Here is a 12,613-nt window from a genome sequence, read left to right on the forward strand (position 1 = left end):
AGTCTTTTTCTTACCCTTTCATTTTGTCATTTAACTAGCAATACTCTTTTCACTTATAACACTAAATGTACATAATAAGCAGCAAAAAGTCACTGCAAACCTTTAACAAAATCCTTAAAATTGCCCTCTCTTGAAATGATTTGCCCAGCAATCATTGTGGCCCCAGTGGCCCCTAAGCCACTCAGAGTGGCATTTCTATAGGTGCCCTTTCCTGTAAAGGACTCGGAATTTTGCTTCTCATACTCTTGGCATGGCCTTGTTCCTCTCCCAGGATGGAGACTTCCACTAAAATCTTACAAATATCATGCTAGCCAAAGAAATCTTGGAAACAGCGACATTCTACAATGCTTCCTGGTCAGCTAAAACGTCAGGTAAACATTGTTGATATATATGGGACAAAATAACAACAACAAAAAGAGGGCTTTTGGTATGGGAATAGGATAGGATGTAATCAGCAACAACTGAAAATCCTAAGTTTCAGAGGATGGATCAGGCCCTGAGCAATCAGAGTGATGAACAGATTTGACAGGTAGGCTCATATGAGTTTCTTCACAGCTTCAGGAAATTCAGGCTGAGAGTTTCAGTTCAGGCACATCTACGGAGAACTGTTCATCTCAAAGCAATATGCTGCAGGAACTTCTAATTTCCTCCATCCATGAAAAACTCCTTTGCTACTTAGAGCTTCTGCCTAAAAGTATTTCAATCTCTGAACCTTTAAATCTAATCTTTCCAGTTGTCCTCCATCAGCCAAATTATAGCCCTGCAGCTTATGGCTGGCAGGGATGCTCTGCACCAGTCAGTTGTCTCCTCTAGCTAAGTGTACCTAGTGCAGGAACGGCGTGGAGGGAAGCATTGGTACTCTAAAGCACAGTGCCCCAGGGATTCTTGGAGAGATGGTTAAGAGCAGCTCCAGTTATCTGTGCAAAAATGGCACGCTATTTTCTCTCACAGTCACTGCTTTGATCTTATCAGTCTGTGAAGGAAGCACATGTAGCTAAACTCCCCTGGTGCTCTCCTCTCCTATTGTGTTTCTTGGTATTTACCTTGAAATAGTTGCCTCTTGCTGATTAGTAAATTGCCCATCTCTAGTTAACTTATACAGGGACAGGCATGTTTTATGGCATCTTGACTTTTGCTTATCCATTTGAGAATTCATCAGCAGTCATATTTGGTTTTTCCCCTTTAACAAAGCCAACATTGATCTTGCAGATCATGCACACTACACTGTCAGACAAGATAGATAATTACTTGAACTGCAGCAAATGGGACTATATGACATCACACTTTTGTGAGCAGACAAATCTGTAATCTTATTTAGTTTGACAGGTATAAAGGGCATTTCAAAAACTGATTATATCTGCTGTGATTTTAAGAAGGTCTGGGATATAACTGAGAAATCTTCACCCAACCTATTCCTCATGGAACAAACTCTTCAAAAGAATAATGCAATACCACGTAGTTGGGGCATTAAAACACATATTTAACCTTCTTTTTTTTTTTCCCAATGTTGTGGAAAATATATCATTTTACCCCTGTGAAGACTCCAAGGGTGGGAGTGTGGTGCTAGAGTTGGATGTCCATCAAGTTGGACCTGCAACCAAGTTTTGCAGATCAATGTGAAAGAAAAAGCTGAACATGAGAACACCTGAACTGGAGAAGGTTGTGGGGAGACCTTCTAGCAGCCTTCCAGCACCTGAAGGGGCTACAGGAAGGCTGGGGAGGGACTTTTGACAAGGGCTGGTAGTGATAGAACAAGAGGTAATGGCTCTAAACTGGAAGAGAGAAGATTTAGATTAGATATGAGGAAGAAATTCTTTCCTGTGAGGGAGGCAATTGTCCCGCTCTGCTCTGCACTGGTGTGACCTCACCTCCAGTACTGGGTGCATTTTTGGGCACCACAGGATAGAAAGGATATAAAGCTACTGGAGAGTGTCCAGAGGAGGGACACAACATTGGTGAAGGGTTTAGAGGGGAAGCCGTATGAAGAGAGGCTGAAGTTGCTTGGATTGTTCAGCCTGGAGAAGAGGGGACTGAGAGGAGATCTCATGGTGGTCCAGAAATTCCTCCCAAGGGGAAGAGGAGGGGCAGGCACTGATCTCTTCTCTCTGGCCACCAAGGCCAGGAGCAGAGGAAATATCAGGAAGATGTTGCAGGGGAGGTTGAGGTTGGCCATTAGGAAGAGGTTCTTCACCCAGAGGGTGGTGGAGCACTGGAACAGGCTCCCTGGGGAGGTGGTCACAGCACCAAGCCTGACAATTTTCCAGAAGCATTTGGCCACCATGTGCCCTCAGGGACATGGTCTGAATGTTGGGCTTGTCCTGTGCAGGAACAGGAGTTGGACTCGATGATCCTTGTTGGATCATCATCCTTATGATTCATCATTCTATGATTCTGTGGTGAGACACTGGCCAAGGCTGCCCAGAGAAGCTGTGGATGCTCCTCCCTGGAAGAGTTCAAGGCCAGGTTGGATGAGGCTTTGAGCAACCTGGTCTAGTGGAAGGTGTCCCTGCTCATGGCAGCGGGGTAGGAACGAGATGATCTTCAAGATCCCTTACAGCCTAAACTGTTCTGCAATTCTATGAAATCGTGGATTTTGCAGATCTATCTCATTGTGAAAGCCCCATCACCATCTTGGAATAAGAATCATGAGCATTTTCTGAAGTTTCTGTTAATAGTCCTACTAAAACCAGCTATGACAGACTTGTGATATAGCATCAATCAAGGTCAATATGTGTAATAGGACCTACCTGCAGGGCCCTCACCTTCGGGACTGGGATGCACAGACCTCAGACAGATCCTTAACCTTATAGAGGAAGGTTTTTGGTAGCACTTGGACTGTCATGGCTGCCTGGCTGCTCCAAGGGGAAAGACTGGTGAAAGGAAAAGCTGAAATCCAAGCTTGTTTTTCTAAGGACTGCCCTGGGTCACTCGGGGGTTTTACAGTTTGAGCAGGATTTGAGGCTGATCTCAAACTTGCTCTTTAATCCTGTTGCTGGACCACCCAAGTACTTTGCTTTTTTTGTCCAGCCCAAAGATGCTAGGATGTGGTCCTCTGTTGGAAAATGAAAAAGCTTCACTTTTCACTCCCTCTGTTTCACAATGTAGTTTTCTGAACGGTAACACTGACACAATCTCTCAATGAATTAAGCATGTCTTGCATGTTTCACCCCAGTCTCACAAGTATTTTGTCATGGGAAAGTGATTATTTTCTTTTAATAAGTCATAAACCATTATAAAATGTGAACTGTCATACTGATAAATTTGTGGATGATAAATTTCTAGATGTGTCTCTATTTTTCTCCCAAATAACAAGTGATAGGACAAGAGAGAACAGCCTTAAGTTGTGCCAGGGGAGGTTCAGGTTGGATATTAGGAAAAAATTCTTCACTGTAGGTTTGTCAAGTATTGGAAGAGGCTGCCCAGGGAAGTGGTGGAGTCACCATCCCTGGAGGTGTTTAAAGGATGTGTTGATGTGGTACTTGGGGACATGGTTTAGTGGGGAACTTGGCAATGCTGGGTTTACGGTTGGGTTAGATGATTGTAATGGTCTTTTCCAACCAAACTATTCTATGATTCTATGAAATTGCAGTCCTGTAATCTCTGATTTCTAGCCTAATCTATACAAAGGCTGTTCTATTGCAAATATTTTCTGTTAATTCCTCCCTCTTGGATTTTGATATTAACTATGTGCCCAGTTCCTCTCTCACTGAGATGAATAGAAATATTTTGCTGATTAACTCAGTGAGGACAGAGCTGTGTATGGGTATGGCTTTCTCGAATGTCCTACTGGTACATAATGATTTTGCTAATTGTTTCAACATAAATATAAGTCTGCATAGTGTGAATATTAGTGAACTGATAAACTTCTTACAGGAGAGATGCATCTTGTCTATGGAATGCACCTTGAGGTACTTGTGCAGGATGAAATTAAGTTGGTTTTGCATAATTTTGGGGTTTGTCCCACAGAGCTCTTCCTTCTATTTCTCCTTTTGCTTCACGCAACAGAGAGGGTTCCTTAGGTGTGTCAGGCTTATATATCCTTAAACATATTGCATTGAACAGCACCACCACTTAGCAGTGACTTCTCATCTAAACAGCCTGGAAGCAAAGGAAAAACAGAGCAAGTGTCACCTCTCTGCTGCAAAAGAACAGTCGGTGCTGCCGGAGTTCTGGCGCAATGTGTCTTCAACAGAAGGGTGCGATTCAGTCGCTGACAGAAACAATCTTGACAAGTAAGCTCTAAAATCTGCCTGTGTGTATGACAGAGATTGAAATATCAGTCCTTGAAGAGCTGGACATGTATTTTATTGGCTCAGTGCTTAATACTATCTGTTAGAATTGCTTTTAACAGAGGAGGGAGGGGAAAAAAAGAACAAGCAAAAAAAAAACCCAAAACCACAACATAATGAAGATAAGAAGTGAAGTTGCAGGGAATAGCTTTCAGTAATAAGCATTTTTTTCAAAGCTGTGGTTTCTTAAAGACTTCATACTTATTCTTCATGGTTTGGGTTTTTTTGGTGGTTTGTTTTAAGCTCTGAACAAGGGGCAGCTTTGAATGCAAAATCATACAGCACTTACTGTATTGTTTGAAACATTCTCAGTCGTTTGGTAATTGTAAAAGGACAAAGAGCAGATAGGAATTGGAAAATCCTGTTACACTACAACCAGATTTTTTAGTGACTGTGTTAATTTTGGATATGAAAAAGATTATATATCTTAAAAATAATAATCTTTTTCTACCATTTAAGAAAATAAAAATCCCAATTAAGGGGGAAAAAAAAGGAAAAGACCACATTGCCTGTTATTCCAAAAGGAAGTCTATAAAATGGATACTGAAAATCAAACCCACAAAACAATATTAAACATTTGTAGTGTCCCTTCTTGTGGGGAAAATAACCTGTTGTGTTAATACTAACAATGAATAATCATGTTAACATCTGTATTCATTTACATTCTCCTTGATCTTATTCTGGCAAAAGCCTCTTGATTCTAGTAAAAGTTTTTATTTGGAAGGCAGTTTAAGCACAGTCTGAATTATTTTCCTGATCAAGTATTAGGTATCATAGGTGGGCAGAAGAAGAGGAAAAAAAATGGTCTGTCTTGGTTATGAATAAAACTTAATAGATTTTTCTAGCATTCGTATGCATTATGTGCACTTTATTTCAGGCACTGAAATAAAGATGCTAGAAAAAAAAAAAAAAAGGTCTGTCTTGGCTATGAATAAATATTTTCTAACATTCGTATGCATTATGTGCGCTTTATTTCAGGCACTGAAATAAAGATGCTAGCTAGTAAACCAGACAACACAAGGTCTTGTTCTCAGGTACTCCAGTAAGCTTTGTAAATAATTTTTTCATTTCTTTTTTTAAATTAGTAAAGGCCTAGCTTCTCTTCTTTACTTTTTTTTTTTTCCTTAATGGGTTTTGGGTTTTTTGTTTTGTTTTGTTTTTTTTTTTTAAGCAAACCTGATCTCCTACATAAGATTTCAAGTAAAAATGTTCTGATTTAACATAGATATCCGTGGTTTCTGTAACTGAAGGTTATGGTCAATGGCTAAATTCTGATCAGCAGCTACGTTATTAGTCTTTGTGTAGGAGAGGTTATTTTACTAACTCATTATTTACATTGGAGTAGGGTAGTCCTTGTCCTATACGAGCATGTAACTGATGGGTTTAGCCTCCAAATAAAGTTTCTGAACCCTGTTTTGGTTTTTGGATTTTTTACTTCTTTAAAGAAAAAAAAAAAAAAAAGAACCCAAACATTCAACAAACATTCAAGGAAAGATGTCCATGCCTTAAGTCATCCCTCAGCCCAGCCTATTTCACCCCTTAACAATATTACTTTGATTTTCCAGAGGATTCCTGGAAGGGATTAAATTTCTACCAAAGAATGTTAAATTCCCTCACAGCTTGTCAAGTTGACACACTATGACAACAGTACTTCTTGATTCTGTGCCTCTTCTTTCCAAGTGTTAATGAAATACTGCTCATGAGAAAATCTCAGTTAACAGGCTTACAATGAAAAGATTTTAACATAAGTCTGTAGTTAAGCTTTTTTTTTTTTTTTGTGCATACTAACATTTTGATCTAAAATAAGACAAACAGCTGCCCTACTTGCCTTATTTTCCCCATTACTTCCTTGGTTCAGAAAATCGTTTCAGATTTACAACTTATTTTGCAAGTGAACAGTGCCAGCAACTTCCTAATTCTATATGAATCTGACTGTTTCTGGTTCTAGGGGAGGGATTAACACAGTAAAAATGTGTGGATCTGTAATGTAATGGATCTAAACACATATTCTTCTGAAGCTCATGATGCAGAACCGTAGCTTGCCTCTGATTCGTGTTCTCTCAACACGAGCCCCTGGTGATAATACTCCATCTTATAGCAGAAAGACACTCAAGTTGCTATGTGGCAGAGACCGACATGTATGCTTAATTTTGGACCATGCCCAAACCTTGACAGGCATTGAGCCACAAGAGGAAAGATTCTTATAACAATTAAGGATGAGGAAACATGACAAAATACCAGGGAAAGACAGAAACAAATAGACTTGAGTCAAACTTCTTAAGTTTGGAGTCTGATACTCCTTACTTGGTTGAAAAGAAAGGAAAACAAAAGTTCTGTCTTTTACTGAGGGCAGTGAGGACAGTGAAAGTTACTTTGCAGAACACTTTCCAACTTGCCTTCTGCAAAAATCTATTGAAGTCTCTTTGGAGCACCTGTCTGTTCTGAAAATAATTCATATTGTCATGCCCAGTAACACACTTGTAGTCGTTTTATGAAAGCTTATGTAGCAGTTTCACCTCTAGCTTTACCCTCTGTTATACTACATCACAAACTCATTTAAATAGTGATATTAATGTTTTTAGAGATCACTACAAATGGTTGGCAGCATCATTGCAGTTAATGTCTCATGAGAGCTATACAAGGGAATTTTATCAGCTTGAGGCTGAGGTATTTGATGAAGTAATAACAAACTAGCTTTGAATTGTCTTTCATTACCCTTTATCTCTCCTAGAGAGAATATAATCTTATTCAAATTATAATGGCTTCTGTTATCAATGTGGTTTACTATTTATTTACCTGCACATGGACATGCAAATGTACATGCATTCTCCTCTTTTTACCGTAACTGTAATGAAATTCCTTCACTATCAGAATCATGCATGATCACAAATTACAAACTAGTTACTCGGAAGTGTAATTTCCTTAGCATTAAAGGCATTAAAAATAAAATTAAAATCCAACTTTTTTTAGGAACGAAAAAAGTACCTTGATAAGGAGTAAAATCCAATCATTAGACTTTAAATGTACCTTCATTTATCTTCAAGACAAGCATGATAGTCTGCCTCAGAGATAGATAGGCTGCCTCATGTCTGGGCAGAGAAAGAGACAGGAAGAAATGTTTAAGTAGTGCTACAGGGGGAGGGAAGTCCTGGGACTGGAGCAAAGAAAGATTCTGATGGCAGACTTTTGGCTCTCCCTGACCAAATGACCTAAACTTTTCTGAGGCTAGGCTTATTTCAGCCAAACAGGTAAGAATGTGAGACATGCACAAGATGGTTCTAGGTTATCTTTATTAATTACTTGGTGGTTCTTGAGGACTCGCTGGAGAAAAGGAATATACAGAGTTAGGGCATGACTGTGTAAGTATTTAGAGAGGAAATATTTTTTGTTAAATGGCTAGGCAGCAAACAACTGGACGCATGCTGATATGCATCTGCTCTGTTTAGCTCAAATATATACTGAAAAAACCCAAAGCCTACAGCCTAGTTTCAGTGGCTGCAGCAGCTGCAAATCAGACAGCAGGTGTCAAAATATTTTCTTACTTGTTCTCCTTTTGAAAGGCTACTAGAGTAAAAACAGGCAGGTAGACTGTTCAGATCATCAGTTCATCTTATTCATGTGCTGAATCAGGGTCTTTTTTTTTTTTTTTTTTTTTTTTTTTTTTTTTTTTTTTTTTTTTTTTTTTTTTTTAGAGTCTAAATTCTTCCCAACATAGACCATGTGACAGCCCGAAAACTGGCTCTTTGGCTGATCTTGACTGACGCATTAGATTTTTCTCCGCCAGTTTGCCATAAGGCCATGGATTCTGATTGATTTCTAGTCAGTGTTTACTTACTGTCACTTTAATTAAAACCAAGCAAAGGGAAGTGATTTTTTTTTTAAGCTTGCCTTATCAGACCAGCACTCAGAGTGAGGACAAACACTCTGCTGCAAATGACAGATATTTTTTACCATACAGTCTTCAGGCTTGTGTCACAGGGAAGTGTTAAATATGATTTCTATTCTTTCTTTTCAGCAGAACTAGATAGAAACCAGGCTTGTAACTATAAACAATACCCAATAATATTTATAGCAGTATCTATATTAAGCTTTCTTTGTAACATGAATAATTTGTTGTTGCAATGTATCTGAAACAACCAGATGTACATAAATACTGCTTAGACAATAGGGATATTAAATCCTGAACAGATAAAAGGCTTACTGAGCAAAGTGGAACCAGAATTTAAGAACAATATGCATATGTATCAAGGAGTTTAAGTAGATTTAAAATAAAAAAGGCAGTTCAAAGTTTGCTGAATGACGGAGAAGCAAAGATGCTCAGCACAAAGTATAGAAACACCAAATGTGTAAAAGCTGATCAAGCCAGATTTTTACTTCAAATTCAAACTGGAAATAATTTGAAATTTACAGGTAGAGCTCACAAATTTTAACCATCTTGTCAGGAGATTAAAAAAAAAAAAAAGTTTCTTAATGAATAACAAGATAGCTGTTTGGAATGGAAGCTAAGGTGAAGCTGGCTACCAGATTACTTTAGAGGATAATTCTTTTCTATTGTAAAAGTAGATCAAATTCACCAAAAAGAGTGTTTGCCAGATCAGTAGTTCAAATACTCAGCCTTTAACCTGGCATCCCTGGTTGTAAAAGTAGAAAGGAATGGTGATTTCCCACAGCCAACAGAACAAGCACACTCAAAGTCCATGAGATTTTATGCAGCTCTTGTTAATGTGGGCTTTTTTTTTTCTTTTTCTTTTTCTCCTTCTTTCCCCCTGCCCCAACTCCTCTCCAGATTTGGTAGGAAGGATAACCTTGCAGCAATGACAGATACTGACTGGTGCTTTTTCTAGAGGGAGGCAGATTCTAGAGGATGAGAGCTCCCTCCAGAATGCCAGAGATGCTGGAACACTGGACTAGAGGCCAATACAAAAAGGGATTGGGACTTGAGGGTTAGAATTTTTGGAACCAGGGTCAAAACCAGGCCTTGAATGGTGCAAAATAGCTCAAAGTGCTTCTTTTTACTACATTAAACAAAAAACTGAAAATCCTGCCCATTGCTTTTGTTGTACCAAATTTTCTAGTACTCACAGAACAGGGATTTTAACCTTTCCAAAGCAATCCTGTGCAATTCTGTTTAATCATCCCTCTACTCTGTTAGATCTGACATTTTAATTCCTGTCCTGTTCTACATTGTTGGGAATTGTTTCTATGTGTGTTAAAGTAGTCTCAGTATTATACCTGCCAGTGAAATAAACTTTATGACTTGTGCAAAGACTGTAAGACAGCTCAGTAAATTTTTAAATATTGTGTTGTCAAAGTATAATCAACTTTTCTAATATCAAGTGACGATTTTTAAAATTTATCCCCAAAGCATGGAAAGGAGTTCACAAACTGAATTTTGTTTGCTTATTTCAGTTATTTCTAGCATTATAGCCCTCACTGGTTTTCAGTATTTACACATGATACTTAGTGAGAACAGTAATCTTGAAAATTTACACGTTTAATAGCAAGAGAGGCTCAAATCACAGTTCAGAATTACTTTGCTCTGTTGAGTTGCTTAAAGAGATAAGTTTTTGGCTTGAGCTTTTACTATGACCAGTTACAGTTTGTAAGAAGTATTACTCATTTTGTAGGTATGAGGAACTTTTAACTTTTACTTAACGAAATAATATTCCTAATTTGATGTTCATCTTTATAGTTCCAGCATTTTTAAACAGCTGGCAGTGGGCAAGAAGCAGACAAACCCACTCCCTGGAACATATATTCCCTCCAGGCTGAAAAAAATCCACGTGTTGACCTTTCAAAATTACCTAGAGGATTACAAATGTGCTCAGAAGTTTTGATGGTTAAAGAATATAGGATTTTGTCTTTTAGCCTCTCTTGGCATTTGTGAATTCTGAATATTGTGTGCACTCCTTTACAAAATGTTTACCTACTTATGCATTTATCAAGAAAAGTCTCTCACAAATCAAGAAAGTAAGCAAATAACCTTCTAGGTAGCCATAGCATGAAGGAATTCCAGTGTCAGCATGTCACCAGACCAGTGTGTTTCAAAAAACTTGTCTTCTAGTTCCTCAAAAACACCAAGGATGTTTCTGTATTTGTTTCTAAATATCTCTACTCCAGAATTCTTTCTGTACCAAAAGCAGTTATGCTCACTTTTTTACTAAATAATGGTGATTATTTATCTAAGTTAATAGATGAATGTCACAACTTCCAGAAAATAAACTAGTTCTAAAATCAATCTGAGCACCATTAGGGACTAACAGAGTGAGAGGAGGACTTTTTCTCTAGCTGTAACAGGTTTGGAGGTAAGGTTCATAATTAACATCCAGTCTTTACCTGAACTGACTGCTATCTCTCTACTAGTGGGAGTGAACCCTGTCAACCCTACTGCTCTGCTTAATGGCTCTGTCAGTAGGTCTATCCATGACAGATGCATTTCACGGATATTGAAATGTTCCTAATCATTGTGACAATGTTGTTATTGTCAAGCAATGCAATGCAGAAGTTGTCTGGATATAAGGTAAACCAAATCTGTAAAGGTCAAAGATGAGTTCAGATATGAAGCTGTCTGGAATGTGGAGGATATATAAGCAAGAACTTAGTTTGGCTTTTCACAGAGGTAACATCCAGTCAGGAGGTCCTGCTGTTTGTGAGGACGTAAAATTTCCAAATTTTGTGATGGACAATAAGAAAGGATTTTATCTGATATAAGTGCACAGACTGTTTCCAGTGAGGTATAGGGCACTTCTTCCCCATACATTAGTGTGGACTAGTTGTGCTAGTTAGGGACTAGCAAAAATCCCTCAGTTCAATAGGCATCACATTGTGAAAAATGGAAAATAACTGAGCACTTTGAGGACTGAATAAAGTTTCAGTCCATTTCTTCCAAACATAAGTGCATCCCAACACCCCTCCTAGTAGATTTTTATCTATGAATGTTTTTAAAGGTTTATCACTATTTATCTAATGCAGCCAACAAACTCTTGCTCACAAGAACACCTTAGGGGCACTGGTATTCAGCACTGAATCCCAGTCAAGGATCTTGGCAAAAGTAGGTCAGTAACCTGATATTGTTTCATTTTCTCCCTTTGCATCTGGTCATCTGACAACACTGGACCTCCTCTACCTCTTCTATTTCCCAGTTGTTAGATCTCTGTAATACTGAGCCTGTGACAACTTAACAATATTATCCATTGAGTTCTAGCTCATGATATGAAGAATGCAGAGAAAATTGGTTTGGTCTCAGCTAATCTGGAATCTTCATGGCCAATGTGCATGCTGTGCTTCCCCTGCATGTGAATTCGGTTCTCTGTAACCAACCTCGTTAGGTGAGGGTTATGGGAACTCCACTTCTTTTTCCACATATCTGAACCAGAATGTCTCCATAAGCCCAAATATGCACAGAGTCCGTAACCCTTCTCATCCATTTACCTTCTCCATCCCAGCACCTTAGCTGAGATGTCTGGGAGAAGGAGGTGACTCACTTGGGGGTAGCTACTGTCCTTGTATGGCCTCTGGCACCATTAAAATTCCCCACCTGAATAACAGGTGATTGAGATCGTCTGACAATAACACATCCTAGTACCAGATATTATTTATAGCAGATTATCATACATGACGTTATAGAATTAAGCAGTACCCAGTCATTAGGAAAAGTAACAAATTGTGTCACTACAAATCCAATGTCAGCAATGAATAGTTTGTCACGGCAACACTCGGTGGAATCAGTGCTGAATCCCAGCTGCGTAACTCTAAGGAAATAAGTGATTTCATATCAAATACTTCATTTTCTCTTACTGCACTGAAACGAACCCACAAAAAGCTGGAGGCTGCTTGAGGATGCGACATGAGCGGGCTAGCTTCCAGCAGGTGTTTCACACCAAAGCTTGAATCTTCTGGCACTCCCTGTGCCCACCTAATTCCAGTCAAGCTAGTCCTATGGGACGTTTGCTAAGAAAAGCTCAATGTCTGTGTAGTGTCTGCAGGGGTAACTTGCAAAACTTCCTGTATTAACTATGTGCTTTATGTGCCAAAACCAGGCATCAGATCTCTGCCCAGGCTGTGTTGCAGTTAAAGATAGGAATTACTATATTATTTTTTAAATAGTCCAATATCTGAGCTGAGTTTCTGCTGTAAGCTGGACTTCTTTAGTTGGTTTGTTTTTTGTTCAAAAGGAAGAGAGTTGGGAGAGTATTTCTATTTCATCTACCTCAAACCGTTGCTAGGAAGAAGGGACACTTCAATGTATTTCTGTGAAGTGAATTAAAGGGTCAATAAATAAATTATACTTGAATTTATAAATGAACACTGGGAATTTTCTAGTC

This window comes from Antrostomus carolinensis, unplaced genomic scaffold (genome assembly GCF_000700745.2).
Source record: "Antrostomus carolinensis isolate BGI_N321 unplaced genomic scaffold, ASM70074v2 scaffold10311, whole genome shotgun sequence".
Classification (NCBI taxonomy): Eukaryota; Metazoa; Chordata; class Aves; order Caprimulgiformes; family Caprimulgidae; genus Antrostomus; species Antrostomus carolinensis.